The sequence below is a fragment of the Strix aluco genome, chromosome 4 (assembly GCF_031877795.1).
Source record: "Strix aluco isolate bStrAlu1 chromosome 4, bStrAlu1.hap1, whole genome shotgun sequence".
Taxonomy (NCBI): Eukaryota; Metazoa; Chordata; class Aves; order Strigiformes; family Strigidae; genus Strix; species Strix aluco.
Genome location: NC_133934.1, coordinates 37,464,010 through 37,486,160, shown reverse-complemented (window position 1 = coordinate 37,486,160; position 22,151 = coordinate 37,464,010). Strand labels below are relative to the sequence as shown.

The following is a 22,151-nucleotide window of genomic DNA, read 5'->3' as shown; positions in this document are numbered from 1 at the left end:
AACAACCACCATGCCAAGTTTCTGTAAGGGCATATGCTCCAGAATGCAGTCTTTCTTGCCCTTCCCTTGTGTCCTTCTAAAGGAAATCCCAGAAATCATATAGTCTACTTTTCCATGCCATAGACATGCCAGGTATTTTTTTTCCCTTCCCTAAATCTGGTAGATCTGTGTTGAATGCTTGCTCTGTCAATCCCAGAATTTGCATTGAAAATTTAGTCCTAGTTAAAATAATACATGTAGACAATTTCAAACAGTTTCTGAAAGCAGAAATCCAGTCGCAAAAAAATCTGAATTGTTGTTTAGCTTAACTTGGTCACCATCTCTGCAAAGATGGATGATGAGACAGGAAAATAGAAAGCAGAGAGGAGAGGAGATTAAAGCGATAAAGGGCCTACAAAGCTCATAGCAATTTTTCTCCTTAATTTCCTCATATTCAAGGTAATGCCACTGAGAGAAAGCCAACAAAAAGAATTACATGCACTGCCCAGACTGTATTTGTAAAAGGCAGTCTCATCACTCCTTATCCTTTGTATCTCCGGCAGTGGGGGTTGTCTTTCTGGACACTGCAGGGAGAGAAGGTGCCAGGCATTTGATTAGGCCAGATCACAGTCTCCTTAAGTCCCCCAGCTGGGAGCCATCTGGCACTAACTCACTCTGTGCAGGTCATCCTTTCTATTGCAATGCCTTCCCACCTGCCAGAGTGCTGTGATTATCCTCCCTGCTCACATCCTCTTAAACTTGTCCCAGCAGTGCTGACAAAACACTCCGCCCCATCATTGCAGAGTTAGGAACAGGCCCAATCTCCTTTCTGCACTGGGCATCCTGAGGCAATCCTAAGATTTCTTTGTTTCTAGTCCTCTTCTGATGACAGTTTATCAGGAATTAGCTCTGTGATTAAACAATACCTATACCGATTGAGAACTTTTGCAGAATAAAGATAATGTTCTTTTTCCTTGCTCCCTCTACCCATACTCTGCCTGCTTCTGGGATTATTCACTACTTCATCTCCAGTACCAGTCAGCATCGTCTCCAGTCCCTAGCCAGAAAGCCATACTGGCTCTGCCTGGCAGAACTGCAGCACTGAGTGTGCAATGCCAAACCAGGCAGGCACCAATCTTCCCTGTTCAAGTTATTTAAGCCACCAGTGGGTGATACCTCTTGTGACATTGTTCATCCAGGACAGCTATCCAGCTTCTACTCACACTCTCTTGCAGCATCTCCAGGACAGAGCTTGACTCTGTTCCTAATATCTTTGCCTTATCTACTCTGCCTATAAGAAATCCTACATGGTGCCATTCCTTCCCTTCACTGTTCCCCCATGCATGTGGATATGCATGGGTGCACTTAGATAAGCTTTCCTCAACTACAGAAACTGTGCCTCCTTTATTAAATGCAAATAACGTGCCATCTGTATTGCATTATTCCTATTGCATTTCTCAGCACTTTGTGTTCTCAGTTACAATTACATTGCACACCAGAGTAACTGTCCGGCAAATTATACCACTGCTGCAGCGCAAGGAAGGCTCGTGATTGTGATGCATTGAAACAATCTTTTAATTAATAAACAAATGCAACTCCAACTTGGAAGGGATTGTGTTCACTTCTGTGATTTCTGCTTTGAACTTTCTGAATGGAAGTGGGTGCAGAGTGAGGCACTCGGAGTTACAACTGTTGCTTCCTATTGCAACCTATTTAGGATGTTATTTGTCTCTCTTTTCCTACTCCATGAAGTATTTAAGTGAAGACTTAAGAGTAATATCGTTAGTGCTAACAAGATCGTGTCCTCCATTGCAATGCACAAGCACACAGTTACAGATAAATTGAGCACTGCCTGATTTACCTTTACAATACTATTAAGTTATTGCAACTTAATTCTTAATTCTCATCTCTTCTGATCAAATAGTTTTAGTTAATTTAAAGTAACAAGTCAATTGTTTCGTTTCTGCTTAACCCTCTACAGTATATTTCATCCCTGAGGCTGAAGTACTGATGAGTGGCATTTGTTAGCAAAACAGAGTTTTCCAGCATTGTGGTTCACTTTTCTTTTTGTTGAACCTCATTATGGCCAGCCAGCTATCATAAATGAGACACGATAGTGCTGTAAGTGAAAGGTGTTTCTCATTTAAGCATAGAGCTGTGATAAATATTTCCATATAAATTTGTTGTTTTCTAATTAGTATGTTAAGGTTGGTATCATTTAGATTGCTAAAGTCTGTCTTTAAAATAAAATATTAATATAGATTTTGTCACAAAATCAAGGTATTCAAATGCTCTGGAGCAGCAACTTGATGATTGTGTGGCAAGGCATATGTTTCTAACACCGATTTAGCTAAAAACAGTGACTGACTCGTGAGGAAGACAGCCTGCATAGGGAACCTGAGGAAGGTGCTTACTTTCTTCATTATAGTATTTGGTTCCAGTGAGGACTGTCCAGTAGATCAGGATGCTTGCAAAGAGGCAATTCCTAGCAGAGCAGAGCCAAAAATAAAAATTACTGTTAACGCATTGTCAAATCTGAGGAAGTGCTGATCTGGAACCTAACTTTACAATGACTCCTAGCCTCAGCATGGAACCAAAATCCAAGCTCCGAAAAGCCTTGAACTCTGCAAGTTCACATCTGGGTCCAATCAGACAGCTCAAGCCCATTTCCAAGCAGAGGCAAACTGAAAGGCATGTGGTATGCTGGGGAGACAAACCGCAGATGTTTATTGTGCTCTTGCGCCCTTAGCAATTGTTTTAATGGGTTGGAGCTCCTAGGAGACCATTTGACTTTTGCTCATGTCTGTACTATTCTCTTATAATGCTGACTGTGCAGAAGCCTGAAGCTGTCAACAATCTGCTTCCCATGTTATTTCAAGGAAAGAACAGTGAAATGACATCTGATCTGTTGAAAGAGGATGGGGAGGGGGATGTTTCTAAAATATAAAGCAACAACAAAAATCTGTATGGAATTGATATTCCAATCAATACCTTCTGCCCCTTTGGAAAGCATAGCTTAGTCTGAAACACAGGTTTCCCCTTCTCTGTTGCAACAACTATCCATTAAAAAGACTAGTACTTTGCCAAGACCGCATTGTCAGTAAGTGTTTTGAAGCTCTGCAATAATGATTATTGTGCAGTATTGCATTTTAATAATTCAAATAAACCATGGAACATTATGATCTCTACGGCTAAGTAAATACTTGTTGCAACCTCAGCCTTGGAAAGCATCCTCCATTTCACTAGAATTGTCTCTTTGCAGAAAAGAGCATTTTGAAACCACTGCTTGCCTTCACAAAGAGCAGCCCTGGCTGCTGCTGGTCTCCTCTGGTCTGTGCAGAGGCAAGAATCTATGTTTGTGAAGATCATCATCATGCAAGAACTGTAGTTAAGTGATTGTTCGTTTGCTCTCTGTTGTATTGTAAGACCTGTGCAAGCAAGAAGATCCATCCATATGCATCGGGCATTTAATTCCTTTCCTTTACTCTTCAGTCACTAAAATAGAATTTGGAACTGGAACCTAGACAGTGCCAACAAGAAACACCTGCCTGTTCAGGCAGCAGTGACACCACGGCATTTCATTTTTTAAATGGCCCTACAGGAACCTGATTTGAACACAGAGAATGTGAACTGCAGAAGTTACTGGGGTGAGGTATTAACACTAGCCATGATTTTCACTAGTTCTTATATCCAAGAGCCAAACTGCAACAGAGAATGAAAGGACCATCCTTCCTCATTGAGATGAAGCACAGACAGCTTTGAGAGAGGCTTTGTAAAGGGCACTAGTAAAGGATGAGTGGATCAGGAGAAGAAGAAAGACTCAAGGACAGTGGAGGTAAAGAAATGCTACAATTCTGCAGGAATAAGTAGAGCCCTCCAGGAAAGAACTAGTAAAAATTAAAAGAGAAAATAGAGGACAGGATTTTAAGAAGTGTGATTACTCAAGGACATTGGTTTCAGAGGGAGAAGAGTTAGAAAATGTATAGCTTAGGCTGGAAAGTCCACTAGGAAAGGCTGTCAAACATGGATGTCAGCTACGTAAATATACACTGTTAGTATTGGTCAGCTGGACTAACATATGGCACAGAAATCCCTGGATCTCCCTAGTCACTGGGAATTTTACAGACTACTTAAAAGGCATGAGGATTTTACACACTGTTTTGCCCTAAACACAACCTGTTGTGGCCACTGAGATTTAGATAGTAACAAAAGTGCAAATTCTCGAAAAGTGAATGAAAAGGTTTTCTCTTGCTGAGAATTTGAAGCATTTTATTTTTTGCAGTTCCTATATGAATATGACAATGCAGAGGCTCATTTCTCTATTCCCCACCTTAAAAGTATGTATATTTGTGTTGGACAATTCCACTACTAAAAGTTTGGTGAGGCCATCTGCTCTATTTAAAGTGAAACAGTAAAGACAAAGGACATTTTCTAATCTGCTAAATCAAGGATCTCTCCACTGTTATGTATGTGGTTTTCTACAACCCTCAAAAGATAAGATTAGATTAGATGGAATATTATCAGAACTAGAATCACTAATGTATCACTAGAAAATGAAAGAAGTTGCCATCTATTAAAGTGCAACAAAACTACTAAACAGGAAAGGGATGACTGGATACAATAAATCAAAGCTTAATAAGGTTTTCAATCTATGTAGGTTTTTATTTATAGCAGAGAACTGAATAGGCTAATATTTTTCATTCAGATTTGCATAAATATGTTCTTTACTGTCTGCTAGGTCAAACAGAGCCCTGGTAGGTGCAGACAGAATTCCCCTGGCTTCTGGGAAGTCAAAGTAACCATGCTTCTGAGGAATATGTTGCTCTGACAAACAGCAGAGTCAAAAGTACTCTATGACAGGTAAAAAATTTGCATTTCCATTAGCGAGGCCTTTGTCAAATGAAATCCCTAAAGGCAATAAAGAATGTGTGTGGAAGGAAAATGGAGTGTATTAATTTACCACCACCCCCCAAAAAAATTTCACTGTATAGTTCAATGAAACGTAAGTTAAGATAAAAGGCAGAAGAAAAAGATTTACATTCCAGGGGGCCATACAATAAACGGATATAGTGATTTATTGCGTGCTTTTGCCGCAGGATAGCCCAGAAAAGAAATGCTTTTAGATAGCTGGGCTGGCTGGTAATTTATCAAGGACTCAATTCTATCCTGCTCAAAATTAGCAGCTGCTCAAGTAAGGCCATTAAGATGTACTGAGTTAGGGCACAGGAATCCAACTGAGTCTGCACCTGAGCCACTTTGCTCCTCTGAAAAACCTGGCCTAGATGCTCAACCGCTTCCAAAAATGAGCCCAATTTTTATTTTTTTTAAAGTTTATCAAAATATAGATACACTTTAAGGGATAGTGCTTCATCTTTTTGGCTGTTGTCTTTTAGAAAGTAATTAAAATATTATTGATTTTAATGAGATTCCTATTCTTTTATGCTCTGTGATCCCTGTTTTTCATGGATGAAATTCTTAACAGAAATTAACAGATCATCAGTGGAATTACAGATAAAATTATACTATTTAATGTGAATAAAAATGTCAGAAATTGGTCCTAAGTTTAATTTGGCCAGCCTTTAAAACACATTAATATTATCACAACTAACCCTGATCATTTTAGGATGTCTGTATCCTGCATTAGGTCTTCATTTATAGTCGAGATACTCATCATCAAGGGTAATGAGTCTTGGGACTGATTGAATTAAATTCACAGATTTGGCATAAGGAATGCCCAAAGAAACATAATAATTTATTAGTTGATATTGGTTTCCCCAGATATGTTTGAGCATTTCAGGAGAATGTGCATCATAAAAACTAACTTAAGACCATACAGAATTAATGTTTTCAAATCCTACTAGTTTATCAGTGTGTTCTTGCCTGCCACAGCCCACCCCACTGAGAACTGGCCCCTTCCTCAGTATTACCTTCCCTTCTGACACCCCTTCCTTTATTCTGGTGCACATGGCTGTACAGCATGTTAGCTGAACTTGTTGCAGTCCTTACCAAAATTTACTTTAGCTTATCTGCATTACTGTATCTGTGCAACACCAATCGTTTGCCTGGACTTTCACATTCAGGTGTGGAAACAGGATCCCAGCTCCCAGGCGTTCAGGGAGAATACTTTTGCATCTGTGTGCACTCTCGATAGCTTTAGGAGTACCTGCATTCTCTTTACCAAGTCAGCTAATGAAAGTACATTTCTTTCACCAAGAAGTCTTTTCAGGAACAACTCAAATATTTACATGCTCCTTTTCATGCAAAACTCTCACAGGTTGACTCTATTGATCACAGCTCAGACAACTGCCAAGTAAAATTATAGTAATTCTTGGATAGGTATTCTTCTAGTTTATTCCTCCTCCTATATACAGTGATGTTATCTGGCACGTGTCCCTGTGTGATGAGTGCTGCTTGTAAACTATTCCATCAAAAGAAAATCCAAAAGCTTGACCCCACCCAAATGGTCATATTGGAACAAACATTATGAGTTAACTGGGTTCAGAAGCATAAATCCTAATAATATATTCTCCTTCAATGGGATTTCTGCTCTAAAGTCATCTACGAGCTTTCAGAAAGTCTTTCCAGGAATAAATGAATAGGTTGTGTGACCATCACACCCCCCAAAGAAAAATTGCAACCCTACCAGAGTGAGAGTGCATGTTCTGAGCTGCAAACAACATGCCCACAATGAAGCTGTGTTTTTTAAGCATTAAGAAGTATCTCCCCAGATGAATTAAAGAACTGAGAGACCATGCACACTGGGTAGCATCCTATTTTCTATTTGTTCAGAAGCAGGTGTAAATTGCTTTCATTATGCTTTTATATAAAACAGTAGGTTTTAACAGGCTCTAGTAAGTATTACTTTCTGGTTTGGGCTCTTTCTGCCTCTGTACTTATTTATTCCTGCCTCACTAACTTTATTGCTAGCAAAGTTTTTCAGCATTTCTTTCCTTTTTTCTCTCCCCTTTTTATACAGCAATAAATATTATTCAATTCAACAAATGCATACAAATGGTTTCCATTAGAATTTTAATCTACTCGCAAAATGAAAGAAAAGCTTTGTATAAATCTTTTTAAATTACCAGAACATAAATTCAGACAGGGACATCTCCACCTAGGCTGAGCTGGGGAGTTCACAGCCTGCTGTCCCTGTTCATAAATTAATTGAGGTCTCTAGTTGCTGTAAATGAACAGTGCATCCTGCAAAAGATCATATCTGTCAAGATTGCAGATTGGTTTCTAGTAGAGTTTGCAAAAGTCAGAGCGCACAATGCTTTCATTATGTCTATGAGTATGGCTTCCCAACTGGAAAGAAATGTGTGTTTTGTTCTGCTGGGCCAAGATTTACAGAAAGCAATTTTCCTCCATGCTCCAGCTATGACAAACCTACTGAAAAATGTCATTTCATGACTTCTTTCATTCAGTCACCTTTTTACTGACAAATATATATTCTTTCTGCTCCATGTGTATGCACCAACTGTGACATTTAATGGCCAAGGAAGGTTAATCACAGGTGAGTACATATCCCTCTTGGATATTGCAAGCTATACTGCATTCACTGCCACTTTTCCATTATAAAGTAAGCATGGCTTTAGCTGGCTCACACAACTACCTGTTTTATATTACAAATTCATAAATTTTTTAAGAGGCTCCCTAAGATTCTGAGCACCAGCCAGCATACCCATGAATACCTCTTAGGTGTCTTAAGTTACATTAAGGTTGTGACAGAGCGTGAAGAGAGTCAGAGGCAAGGTGGATATTATTGAGTCCTCAGTATCATTTTGCTTCTTCCCCTTTGACTTTGCACTGTGAATCTGCAGGCATGTGAAGGGTGGAGTCAAGAAAAGACAGCATCAGATCCCAGAGTTTGGGAAGAGGAGGTGGTTTTGTTTTGGGTTTTTTTTTTCATCAGTGCTGTATTTGACAATGGTGGCAGGGACACATAAACACCTGTTGGTAAGAGTTTGGAAATTAAAAGGAGGGTAGGACTGACCATACTTAGCTCTTTACACAAGTGAGCAGAATTGGTACTATTTCAATTTACAACAAGGGACTCAATTTACAATAAGGTACTTACTTTACAATAAGGGACTAAAACTCAAACCCAGAACAAGCACACATTTCCTTCCTTGCCTCTGTCGGCTGTGCTGGCCCTATAGAGGAGGCACCCCCAGATCATCTTAATGCCAACATTTCACTCCTAACTCTCCTCTTTAAGAGAACAAAAATCTCCCTGTTGAGGTGCACTGAGTATTGCCCAACAACTGAGTGTGGCTGTTCTCTGGAAACAATACAAAGCCATCATACCAACCCTGTAAAATGATGGGGAGATTGGCCACAACTACAAACACCAGCGAAGAGAGATCTTGGTGATCTCGGTACACAAAAGACTAGCAAGGCAGGGCTAGAAGGGCACACTAAGGCATTTTGTTCTGTAAATACACACACAACCTTTCAAAGAATGCAGATTATTTACGTGCTAAAAGTTAATGTGCCTGTTAATCTCTATTTAAAGGCTTCTGCCTTAGCCTAATAGTGCCAACTAGTTATGGTCCGTGAAACAAAGGTGGCTGCCAGCCACAAGAGCCAAATATATACTGGAAATTAATTATTTACTTGGCAGGCTCAGCAGTCACTTTATTATCAAAGCAATTTGGGCAATTTAGCTGTTTTATTAAATACTCAGTAGTTCTGACCTGTGTCACACAGATGACATTTGGCATCCCCGTGTCATGATGCTGCCTCTTCCCACCATGAGTCAGGAGTACCACGCTGTCAAACTCTTCTCCAGGAAAAATACTTGCAGGTGCAAACATCAGCAGTTGTCCTGGTAGTCTAGTTTAGAAAGTATTTAAAATAAGTATTTTAAATGTACATCTGCTCTGCGCTGGGCTCACACAACAGGAGGGAAATTTCAGACTGGAAGTTTTTATTGCAAGAAATTACAGACTCTTGAAGATGTGGATTGCAGTGGAAACCCTGATAACAGGTTTACTGTAGCAGGGACAAGTTAATATGGTGTGAAACAAAATCCCTCCTAAGCAAATACTCATGCCAGCATTTTCTGTTATATCAGCCTACACCTGATATATACTAGCGTACAGGTATGTACATCACTCCACTGAACAGTAGCAGAAAAATGAAAAGGAAAAAAGAGAGAGAAAAGAAGAAACCTTCAAGTATCTGTTAGTTTGGAACACATATCAAACTGCAGAGATTCTTGTTCAATAATGATTTGGTCCCCAAAGCTGTGTTGTTGCTGTTACAGACTGCAGTGATGCTATCAGAAAACAATTCCTCCAAATATTTAATTTTCCCCCTTCCTGTATTTTAACATACTGTCCCTAGTTACAGTCTTTTGAAGCTAGTAGTCCCTCTCTATAACTTCAAATATTTGGAAACACCTCAGTGCCATTTTAGGCATAATTTAAAGAGATTACCCATTTCAAGTTTTCCCCTCATCCCTGGGTTCCTAATGATTGTTATGCCCTGTCTGTATTACTCAAAGCAGAAACCGGCCTAGACAGGACCCTGACACCTAACAGTGTGCAGAACACCTAGCAGAACGGTCCTGTGAGGAAGGATAACTTCTCCACAACAGACATAGTCCAAAAGTCATGCTTGTTTTTTGAGCTACTGTGTCCCATTGCAAACTCATCTATTGTGTACTACTGACTAACTCTTACACTACTTAATAACTTTTTCCAAAATTTCTCCCTCTCAGGGTGTTTCGGATGATTTTTCCCGAGCTGCAGTAATTTTCTTTTCTCTCTTGTGTCCAGGTGGAGAATGGCAGAAGAGTGGTTAAGGAGTCTTGCAATGAAGCCAGCCTTGAGGGCAATTACCTGTGTGAGCCTGGAGCAAGACCCAATCAGCCCAACTAACTCTTCATTTATGCTGAGAAGTCTAAATCAGTTGAACATGATACCTTCCTCAGACACAACTAATAAGAGAAACTATCACACTTCAGACACATTAGTCTCGTGTACCACCTTGGTTAGTAAATGTTTGACCTTGATTTGTTCACAGTCTAAGACAGGAAGGAAAAAAGTCAATGAAACTTAACCACCCTCTTTCTCTCCCTGTTCCCTTTTCCTACTAAGGATCAGCTGTGAATAACTTTTCCCTGGTATTTACTTTCAGGTGACTAAGGTACATCCTAAATAGACCACACTAAACTGTAATCTAGAGACAACAAACTGTGATGCAGAATATCAACCAAACAGTAACTGCCTGAATTTATAGGAAGACAATTCTCATAAAATGATGTTATATATTTGATCATCAAATTGGGGGCAGATTTAACACTGATTTGAAGTCTACAATGCTGATCCCCATTAGAGTATCTGGCTAAACGGACCATATGTGTATTTGATTAGATTGCAGACCGTTCCGATGGTCCAGACAAGTCCCCTAATGAAGGTCTTGCCTACCAAATGGATCGAAACCCCATCAGCTCTAATGACTGGCATCAATCCCTCCCCACCTTTGTTTTCAGCAACAGCATCACAGTGCTTTCCATATTAATAACTGAGGATCTAATGACCACAATACAGAGGTAATTATAGAGTGACGAACAAGGAAACAATTTTGTTCTTTAAGTTATTTTGGGGTTTTTTTTAGATGGTAAATATATGTGACTATCACAACACTTTTATTAAGGTCTTGCTCAAGAGACCTAGGAGGAGACATGTAAGAGGAGAGCTAGCTCAACACAACTGGTACACATGTTTCTGTCCTACAAGCATTCTTAGAAAGTGGCAGAGGAAGGAATTTGAGGATCTTGATTGCCAAAACATTGCCAAAGTTAAGGAAGGGTGCTCTATGTGTGTGTCCAAAGAGTATTAGAGGAGTATTAGAGGGTTTCTTTGTCAAGAAACTGCATTTCTTTATGGCAAGTTTCCCACTATTGCTGTCTGAGGTGTTATAATAACCTCTACTTCACTGAAGCTTCCATCTGTAGTTTTCAACAGAAATAGGAGTCAGGAAGCCCAATTTAGGAAATTAATCTACACCTTTGCCTGTGCAGAAACACAGGCTGGAGCACCATCCCACTTCAGGAGCTCACATTAAAATGTGCTGGCAGCAGGACATAATACTGTACTGCTGGGCAAGTGTTCTTATCAGCGCAGGTAAATTTGGAACAAAATACTACAGAAAGAGAAATCTTTTCAATACTATACTGTTCTCATTTAAAAGCAGAGAGAAATATAGGATTTTAGTGCATTGCTGAAGGGACATGGAGAGACAGCTTTCATGTGACATGGAAGACTACACTAATCACCAGTGTCCAGCCCCTAGCAAGCAATTAATCTCTCTCTCAATCTACCTTTTAAATCAAAGGTTCCTGCTCTTTCTGAAATTATTGGATTATATTCTGACAATAAAGTTAAATTACACAAGGACTATCTAGAATACTTCATCACAAAATCAATGTGCATTATTTTAAATTTTGCTTTCTTCCTCATAACTTGCATACACACACACTGATCTATGAAAGTTTGTGTTCAGTAAGAACACAATTTCAAAAAGCTCCTGCTGCCTCAAGGAAAATACTGAAATATATTCTAAGACAGAAATAATTCTATTTATCAACCATTTTTCTTCCTCACCTCTTTGCTATTTAGAATATTTGCATGAAAATGGGATCTTTATTTCCCAAGAGTTCATCAGCTGCTCCTGCTATGATATAATTTCCATGGATACCAATTGTATGTGATGTTGCAAGCATATGACTAAAGGATAAGAAATAAGGAAGAGAGAATTCAACTGCTTTATTCTTTGGCTATGTTTTTGAGTAACTCCATAAACAAAACGTAAAGCTTTATCTAATCAATTCATCATCCACACAGATAACCCACCCAGTCCCTCTTCCTTCCAAGCCCTCTTGTCAAAAATGTCCCCACTTGTTTAAATGTGTTCAGTCTTTCAAATATTATCTGCTACTCAATGAGAACAAAACTCAGGAATTGAGAAGGTGACAAGAGAAAAAAGCCATTTTAATTCGCAATTCTTTAAGCTAAACTTTAAAACTTGCTAATTCAGAAATTTAAACGGTAGATTTCTCCATTAATTGGTAATACATTACCATCTTGGTAAGGTATTGCTTTCAGTAGTATGACTAGCAACAAATAATTATAAGTGTAATAAAAATCTATCTAGTAAGGAGTGAAGACATAACAAAGAAAACACAAAGTTTCAAAATGCATTTGTTTAATCAGTAGGTACAGCAATCTAATGCAGTGTGTCTGCACAACTACACAAGACTGAATTACTTCACAGTCTGATGTGGATTTTGATACCTGTGTCTTGTTAAAAATCATTTGAAGAATATGTTACCTTTGGTTTAAAGCCATTTCTAATAACAGGTTTTGGATGAACAAGTGTTCTCATTTTGTAACTATACAAAAAATATTTTTCAGATAACCTTGATCAGACTATGTCCCAGGGATTTCAATTTAGCTCAGAAGAGAAATGTCCAGAAGCAAACAGCAGAGTAGGCAGAGAGAACTCTAGTCTCCATTCATCCAGGGACCCCTGATGTGACTCGCAGGCAAGTCCTTGCAATATTTGGATGTAATGGTAACATGCATGACCTATAGAGATGCAGGAAGATAGTCATAACTATAAAGCCCTCACCATTATCTATCTACCTCTTTTCAGTATCTCAAAGGCAAGCAGATGTTTCACAGGGAAGGAAATGCATGCAAAGAGATCAAGAAACTTGGCCAGAGTCCAAGGCAGGGTTGGGAGCAGAGCTACAGAGAGAGGTCCCACAGGAGAGCACTAGCCACCAAGGCACAGTCCCGGTCCAAGGGTGGTCAGAGCATGGCAGTCAGGAGCACCAGGAATGTCTCACTCACTGTGTTTCTCCAAGCCCTAATAGCATCTCCCCAGCATCTCTCAAGTCACTCCTTAGTTACACTTCGCAAGCAAAGTCAAGCTTCCCTGCCGGCAGCTGAAAGTCACTGAGCCCCTTGGAGTTCCCACTATTTTTGCTTTTATTTATCCCAGGCTCATGCAGCATGCAGAGGGGCAACCACAAAAAGCCTCCCTGTAGCTTGCAGGCTCCTGCCTAGCGAGCCCATTCATTAGCTGAGAAGAAATGGGTGTTAACCCTCAGCACAGCCAGAGGGAGAGCGATTTAAAGTTTTCACGTCCTCCCTTCTGGTACAGAAGGTTCAATGCAAATATCAGGCTGGGGTGATACACGTTGCCTGTTACTCAGCCGCCGGGGCAGGCAGAGTGTCCAGCAATTTTGTAGTCTCCTCTCAGAAACTGAAATCCAAGGAATGTATACCCTACAGGGGCAAGGCTCAAAGTATGTATTTTCTGTTTGTTCTCTACTTCTAAGTAGCTTTAACGTTATCTCTGGGGTAGATACAAAGTTTTTTTTTAAAAAAAAAACTTTGCTCACCTGTCAAGTCTCATTGCCCGACATCAAGGAGATCAATCTGCCTTCCTTAAACACAACTTCTGGCTCTTTCAATAGGCTTCCCTTTTTAGATGTTGGTCTCCTAAGCTCCTCTCCACAGCCTGTCTCCCCTGCTGCATCCTTCAACAGATTTTTTCAAATCAGAACAGACAACCCATATAGGCTGACATGCTTTTTGCAGTGCTCACTGCTCACATCTGACTGTTACTACCCAATCTGCCTGCATTCCTGGATAGCACAGCAGAGGAGTGGGGATGAGAGGTGTCTTCTACATGTGTATAAGCATGCGCTTGGAAAGGACTCTTTTTCTGTAGTCAGTAAAAATGACATGGGTGAGGAAACTCATAAACATTATTGCCAGATAGTTTTGAGCACCAAGACTGTAAGATTTCTGTGGGAGAAAAAATAAAGGGAAACCAAGAAAAGGCAAAAATCCCCCAGATGTTATCAGAATTTGCCCTCTCTTTTGGAGATTTTTCCTTAGAAAGAAAACACTCTTGGGTGTGTGAACGCACAACCTGCTTTCTCTTGAATGCCAAATTCTCAGAAACATCATTCATCTTACTAGACATTCCTTCTCTGCCTGAGGTTCTGCATGCCCGATGCTGGTGGTTATGTCTTAACCTTAAAAAGTGGTTGAAATAAAACAAATATAGTGAAGCTCCAATACCACACAGTTATTTCAACTTTTATAGGGCGTTACCCATTAGAGGAGACTGACCTGAAGCAGCTCTCCTCTGCTCTTCCCCAGTCCATTCTGCCCTGTCCACCCCCCACCACCACACCCCCACCATGGGATATGTAAAAGAACACCTTAATTACATCAGTCTGAGCTAAAAGTGCATTTAAAATCAATCCAGGAAATGAGTAGCCCCCACTTGAGGGCAGAATCTCAAATCAGAATATGTTTTACAGAGCTGTAAAACTGTGTTTTCGAAGACTTTGTCAGGAAGGTGTTATTTGAATGCCAGTAGGGACGTCAGGCTCCATCTCTTTATAGACCTCAGGTCAGGAAAGGATGTGAGCACATCATCAGCTTTAGCCCCACTGATTTAAAGGATAGTTAAGCACATATTTTACATTCTGTCATGAACAGGAAATATGTAGTACTGTAGTCACCGTAGCTGCAAGGGGAATACACACACTTATACAGGCTACCTAGCTCACTGCAAAGGATGGTTACAGCTTTTCTTGCACTCTAAGCTATGATCAACAGAAAAGAAAAGGAACTGGCCAGAAGTGAACAATGGGATCAACTTATTAAGGTTTTTATTCAAACCAAATGTATGAAGGTACCATTTTATTATGCCTCACAGCAAGAATCATCCCAGACATCAGTGACCTTTCTGCAGGCTTAAGTCAGTCCTAGGGAGTCTAGGATCCCAAAAGCCCAACACCATGGACATGTATCCTGTCAGCACTGACCTGGCTCACCTGTGCTCATGCAGCAGCATTTCTGACCAGGGAGATGAGCCAGCATGTGGTGGTGCGATTCTTACCCCTACCCGCCCCTCCTTGTTGGGCTGCTTGATGCTAGGTGTGATTCCACCCACATCCCCTGAGCTATACACCAATCTGTGGAGATAAGGACTGCTGATCTTAAGGCGCCCCCTTAACGAGCCTGGCTCCTGCCCCTCCCGATTGCTCGGAAACTGTTAAAATGGCCCATCATCTCCTAAGGGCCTGACACACCTGTGCCTGGGATGTGGTCAAATGGGAACAATAACAGAGTTGCACATTCATCAAGTTCTTGTGCAACTGCTGGAAGGCACCAGAAGGTATTTGACAAAAGTCAATTATCTTGGACCCTATAAATTGTGACCACAAGGGAGACCTTTTGAGCTCTCCTGGATCACAGCAGGCCTGTGACCAGCATCTCCCCTGAGCTGGGACACCTCTCAGGTACCAGACCCTTAAGGTGTCGTCTGCTGCCAGAAGGCCAGGGCGAAGTCCACCCGCTCAAGTCTCAATTATTGCCTGTTGAGGAATGCCAAGGCATTGTGAGTATTTACTCTAAACTCGAGAGGGAATTTTTTCTTTGAGCTAGCTTCTCTTTCACCTGTTCTTCCTCTGTTTATTGGTGTGTGGGTATGTACTTCATTCTACTGAATCCAAATACTTTTGTCTCTGTGTGTGTGTTTGTATGTTTTGTGTATGCGCATGTACATATGTATAAATTAAGGTACTGTTAAGTAAGTTAGTGTGAATCTTGTCATTTTAGAATCTGTAATAAGTCGTTTTTCTTTCAGCATTTCTGAATTATTTTGTAATGATAAATTGCTGTTAGTCATTAATAAATCTAGATTTCCTGCTAAACCATCACAGTGTTAATACTTTCATCTGCGACACAGCATGAGCAATGAGAGGAAGAGCAGCAGGGACAACCTATTTCCAGAGCCATCCTACCTTAACCAAACCATGGTGTCGCCCCAGGGGAGGACAAGTGTCCCTCAGATGGAGATGCTCACCATGGCTTCCACTCCTCTCCACAGAACATGACCCTGGGGAGGCAGCTACAGTGCTGCAGGACCCCATATTTCAGGGAGGGGGAGTGGAAGGTGCAGAGACCCACAGCCCTGCCAGGTGAACAATGACCCATGCTGCTTCTGCCATGTTCATGCCACTTCTGTCATGCAGCCCTCTTGCTCACATCTCTGCAAATCCCTGGAGGGAGAGAGGCTGTGCAAGAGATGATGGGGGCTACCGGAAGAGACAGTGAGAGGATTCAAGAGAGCAGAGAGGGGAGGAGGCGGCAGCAGTCAAAACACACACCTGGAAATCACCAGGAGCCACTGTGCTGTGAAAGCTGTTGGCAAGTTTTATTTTTGGAGACACTGACTCTTAGTGGGATACAGTCACTCTCCCTCACAGTCCCCCAGGTTACCAGCTGTCCGTGGGGGCTCCCTGGAGTAGAGGCTGTAGTCCAGCTGCATCAAGCCTACACAGTAATTTTAGTGTACTCCCATAAACTAACCACGTAGGTGCTCTGCAGTGGCTAGAAGCACTCTGAAGCTTACCAGTTTCAAAAGACAGTGACTATAGTTAGCAGAAGAGAAACAGATTTCTGGCATACATGTTCCCTACCTACTTTGAAAGCTCCTTCAGTTTAGAACAGGGTCGTCTGACATGCTCAGGCTCTCTGCCCTCCTTCTTACTTCATCTTTTTCTCCAAATCACAGGGAGGTTCTTTTCCTCCTGTTTCCAGACAGCTTCCTTTGACCTTGAAGGGCCTGACAGGTAACAGACCTCTTGCGCAAACTGTGCATCCTTTTCCCTCTCCCTTTCATCCTAATACTTCAACATCCCATCACAAATTTGTTTTGCTGTCAAGAACTTTCTAGTCTCCCCTGTCCGTTTCCTCAGGGCAAGTCTCCAAACATCAGCCAACTCCCTTTTAAGGTGTTTCCACACCTAACTAGCTTTTTTTTTCCTGCTCTGGAAGATAGATAAGCAATGTTAACAGCAATGAGTAGATTCATATAGACTAAGGCATTCATTATATGGCTGTTTCTTACAGTGTAATGTCTCCAGTTGTCACAGAAACATTTTTTCCCCATGAGATGTAAAACCAGAAAGAATAAATAGAATACCCATATCTAATATAATTAAGTACAGTCACTCTTGAAAAAGGGAATACATGGAATACAAAACCCTGGCATCTGAATGTGAAGCTCTTTAGCAAAACTTGTCAGTGCTTCAAGAAATAAATATGAAAACTGTACCACAAAACACTAGATGCATTATTATTAGTATCTTTAATAACAGTACAAATATTAAAGTGTCATATTGTTTACAACACAAAATTAAAATTTTAATTTTAATCAGTCCTGTTTACCCAGCAACATGCTGATTAGCAGAGTTGATTGAACAGTGGAGGAAAAAAAAAACCCACTCACAAGAAGATATGCTACATAAAAGACTTGAGCACGAGTCAACAAGCAGCAACAGCAGAGTTATACAGCCAACTAAAGAATGTACCCAAATCTCTGGCAAAACAAGACACAACTTATGCCACTGAAGCAGTGATTTGAATATATTTCGTTTCCTCTCCTTTGGTGCAAGGAGCCCTTCTGAATATTTGCATGGCAGAATTGAAATACACATTAGTTTGAAACAATGAAGGAACAGGGAGGTAGAGAGCAAAGTAAGAAATCCCAGGAAACTGTAGGCAATTGCTTCTTTATTATGCATATTTTGCTGCTGGAGCACATTATTCTCATTCTCCTTAGGGCACCGTTTGTTAAGAGTGCAGTAAATAATGTCAACAACTAAAAAAAAAAAAAATCAAGCTTGATGTGCTGGATTTTTTTTTGCCTCATATTTGGATGAGAGGGAGTGCTGACAGAGGCCAGATTTTCAAGCACAAACCTTGAAGCGTACAAGACAGAAATAGCAGTTTCCCATTCCAAATGCTACTCCTTAATTCCTCCTGAAAAAAAATTTTAAAATCAGATAGAGACACAAAACAAATCACTGTAATTTCATTACCCTATCACACACATCTTCGTTTTAAGTGTTGCCCTTCTGCTGCACAGTTCACAGAAAGATGGTTCCCTTCTTGTTCGCTATTCTGAGGGACCTGCAGGAGCGCTCCCAGCCCTCCCGCCACAATTATCTTGTGGTGCCTTGCAGGCATGGAGCTGCCCAAGGCGCCTTCCTCCTGGGATACCTCCTCAGCAGGAAAGGGATTCAAAGCCCAGCCACATCGGTGCCTTTGAAGCATTCAGACGACGTAAATCCACTGCTCCTGAAGATGAGCAGCGTTAGGAAGCAAACTGCGGCGATTAAGCTCCTACTCTGGCAAAAAAAAAAAAAAAAATCAAATGCTGCTTCCTTCCATAGCTTGATTAACCACATGCTTCATTAAAGCTTTTGCTGCCATTTAACTGAGCTGTAAATGCCAGGAAGATTTTTTTTTGAATGAGGCAGAGAGAGTTCACAAACCCTATTTTTTCCCCTCTTTCTTCTTTTTCCCCTCATTTCCTTCAAGCCAGAGAAAGTAAACAGGTGAATTAACTGTAAAAGGAAGGGAACGTGGATTTAAAGGTTTCACATAGGGTTTCTTAGACAATCAGCTGTTTAATGCTTTTCTACCATGTGCCTTGCCATAGTTCCCAAAGCTGAAAACACAGAGCAGATTCAGACTAAGCACCTGAAATAAGTTTTACCCCTCTGTTCTCAAATCAGAGAGAGTTTTAAATTTGATAAGCCCGGATTTTAAAGGGAAGGGAGAGAGAAATCTGCTAAAAGAGGCTTTAGTGGTGTAAACTCTTTAAGCCACCACCACTGAAGAGAAAGAGTTGGTACCTCACACTTTCAGCCCTGTATTACATAAATCCTTTTCTTACCTACAACTGAGAAGAAACAGCTGCAAATAAATGGTCTTTCAGCTGTGGTCACTTCTGTACTTCATTCTTAAGTGCTCCCAGTGTAGCAGAAACCCAAGCCAACCCTGCTGGATTACTAGCGTAGCTCGCTGCTCCTTCATGAGCCCCACACTGCTCAACAGCAGCTTCCAGGCTCCCTGCAGCCCACCTGCTCCCCATAGCCCCAGCTGCACCTCATAAACTTGTCCCAGGCCCTCGGGGGAGACTGAACCCTGTGTAATTGCTGCTTCAGGGTGATCAGGTGAGGCCTCTGCGCTTTGTCCCACCTCACTTGCATAAAGGCTCCCATCACCCAGCTTCAGAGAGAAAAGCCAAGAGTGACCAGTCAAGAATTTCTGTTTATTTTACTTGTACTCAACAGCTTAAAATCCCTACAAGATTAATTTTGGTAGCTGACAAACTACTGCAGCTTCTGCAGTTATGTACATAGAGCTTTCAGGCCAAGTGATGCACCAGAAGTGCTTTTACTGCTGATGTTATCATAGGCTAGTTTGGAAATCAGAACAATTGTACTGGTCACAGCATACTTTTTGTGAAAATATTCCTAATATACAAAGCAATAAAATGCTCAGTCAGTGATCAAAGCCTCAAAGATGGAGATTATGCTCTTATTCAGTATGCCAGCCTGTGAAACCACCCTTTCTTAAATGAAATTTATGTAAATAAGATTGCCAGTTCCTTGGGTTCTCTGACAGGAGAATGAAATAATATTTAGAAGCAAAATCTAGGTGATGGCAGGATTTAGATTTAACCTTTAAGATAAAGTTATATTGAACTGGATAGGATCACAGCATTTTATTTCAATGTGATTTCTTCCTCCAATTAATGCTCCTGAAGTAACTACTCCTGTCTTCAGCTTCCTGTACTGTGTTTTTCAAGCAATCCTTAATGAAGCCTCAGCCTGCAGTCACCTCCCCTTCCCCAGCAGGCTGGAGGGTGCTTTTACCATGGAAGTGGTGCTGGTGGCCACAATGGGACCTGTGAAGTTTCACGTTGGTGAGCCATCAGGCTCAAAGAGTCAGTGGTTCAAAGTCCAGCTATATTAATGGCTGGAGGAATGGGTTGATGGAAACACGATGAAGTCCTGCACCAGGAACAGAACAACTCTATGCTGGCTGGGTGCCCACTGGATGGAAGGCACCTGGGGAGAAAGGACTCAGGAATCCAGGTGAACAAGAGATGAAGTGCCCTTGCAACAGAGAAGGCTAACCACATCTCAGGCTCTACCAGAAAGTGTGTAGGCAGCAGGTTAACAGCTCCTCTATTCAGTTTATGTAGGCCCACATCTGGAGTAGCGTCATCTTTGGGCTCCCCGGTATGAGACAGACCCTAAGACGGTGAGCGGATGGAGCACACGATGCATGAGAAAGGATGAGAGCGTGGCATTTATTCAGCCTGCAGAAGAGAAGGCTAAAGGTGGGGGGAACCTAACTGCTGACTTCAGCTACCCGGTTACAGAGAAGACAGCGACTCTTTTCAGACATGTACAACAAAAGGATGAGAGGCAACAGATATAATCTGTAGCAATGGGAACTCTGACTGACGAAAAAATAAAAAGACACAGTGAGGGTGTCAGTCAAAAATTGAATGAATGACCAGAAGGGCTGCAGAATCTCTGTTCTTGGACGTACTCACCTAGACAAGGCCTGAGCAACTGATCTAACTTGTAAGTCACCGGTGCTTTCAGCAAGGGGTAAGACTAAATGCTCTCTAGAGGTCCTTCCAGAATCACAGAATCATCTAGGTTGGAAAAGACCTCGAAGATCATCCAGTCCAACCATTAACCTAACACTGACAGTTCCCAACTACACCATATCCCCCAGCGCTATGTCAACCCAACTCTTAAATACCTCCAGGGATGGGGACTCCACCACCTCCCTGGGCAGCCCATTCCAACACCTCACAACCCGTTCTGTAAAGAAATACTTCCTAATATCCAGTCTAAACCTTCCCTGGTGCAACCTGAGGCCATTCCCTCTTGTCCTATCACTTATTACTTGATTAAAGAGACTCATCCCCAGCTCTCTGCAACCTCCTTTCAGGTCTCCCCTCAGCCTCCTCTTCTCCAGACTGAACAACCCCAGTTCCCTCAGCTGCTCCTCATACGACATGTGCTCCAGACCCTTCACCAGCTTCGTTGCCCTTCTTTGGACATGCTCAAGTAATTCAATGTCCTTCTTGTAGTGAGGGGCCCAAAACTGAACACAGCAATTGAGGTGCGGCCTCACCAGTGCCAAGTACAGGGGTAAGCCCAAACGATTCTATTCATCTTGAACCTGAGCTTCAGGAGGAGAAACACAGTTTATTATATTTACCTGTTCTGTTTCCTCTAGTAATATTTATTTATTTGGAAGTCAAAGCACTATCTCCCGAACTATTAAAAAAAAGCCAGAAGCATACAGATTTTTAGGCATGCACACAAAGTAAGGGTCAATCCTCCTTTAAGGTTTGCTCTAAAACATTAACCTCAAAGCACATGCTCTCTCAAAAGTTGTGCATGTGCTTTTTCCCTTTCCATAAATTTGCCCTGGAAATCAGAGAACCCACTTACTAGCCTGAGTCAACTGACAATTACTCTGAAAACCTGTATATGTGGCTCTATTAGATCAAAAACTGATCAGAAGAAATCTACAATCCTATCACATTCTCCAGTACTGCTCTGTTGTTACACAAGCAGGAAAGTCCTGGGGAAAAACAAAAAAAGAGTCATTATAAAAAAAAGTACATTCCTAAAAACACCTGGACATTGGTTCAAAAACCTCCTGAGTTTTTATGCACATCATACATTCCCATTATCCAAGGCCTGACATAAAAATACTTAAAGTAACCAGAATCACAATACATATATCTTTTAAGTCCGAACTTAGATCAGCAATTATCTATGAAGAAAACAGCAATTTTGCTGCCAAAACCAAAAATTCTGCTTCTTCTCTCCCCTCTGTCCCATTGTAAGACCAGCATAACTCAAAATGCTTCTGCTTATTAATTCAGGCCAAAGAAAAAGATGTGCATAAGCTGTTCTAGTAACATTTTATTAAAGTAATTTTTCAGGTTTCACCCTCCCCCTCCACATATGTGCAAATTTCTTCTTCTGGCAGTAAGCCACAGACCAATTTTGAGGTGGAAAACAGTTGTAAGAAAAAAAGAGAAAGTAAGAAATTACTTTATAAATGGACACATCTTATAATATGTTACAATGCTCTCTTTAGTAGCCAAATGGTTCATGAACATTACACTTTATGTAATGTCACAAATGCACAAAATATGCTTTGCATATGATTGCAAAAACAGCAGCACTTGGGAGCCAAGCACATAGCTTAACATTATAATAATGAGTCTACTTCAATGTA

The 22,151-nt window shown here is 41.1% G+C and overlaps 1 long non-coding RNA gene across 1 annotated transcript; it reads right to left on the bottom strand.

Annotated features, from left to right (window-relative positions):
* Window positions 1-17,150: 17,150 nt before the first annotated feature.
* LOC141922263 (uncharacterized) lies at window positions 17,151-20,616 on the bottom strand. Its single transcript, XR_012622926.1, has 2 exons — window positions 18,763-20,616; window positions 17,151-18,211 (listed from the first exon to the last, which is right to left on the bottom strand). It is a non-coding gene; the product is annotated as an uncharacterized LOC141922263 (long non-coding RNA).
* Between the last annotated feature and the right edge of the window lie 1,535 nt (window positions 20,617-22,151).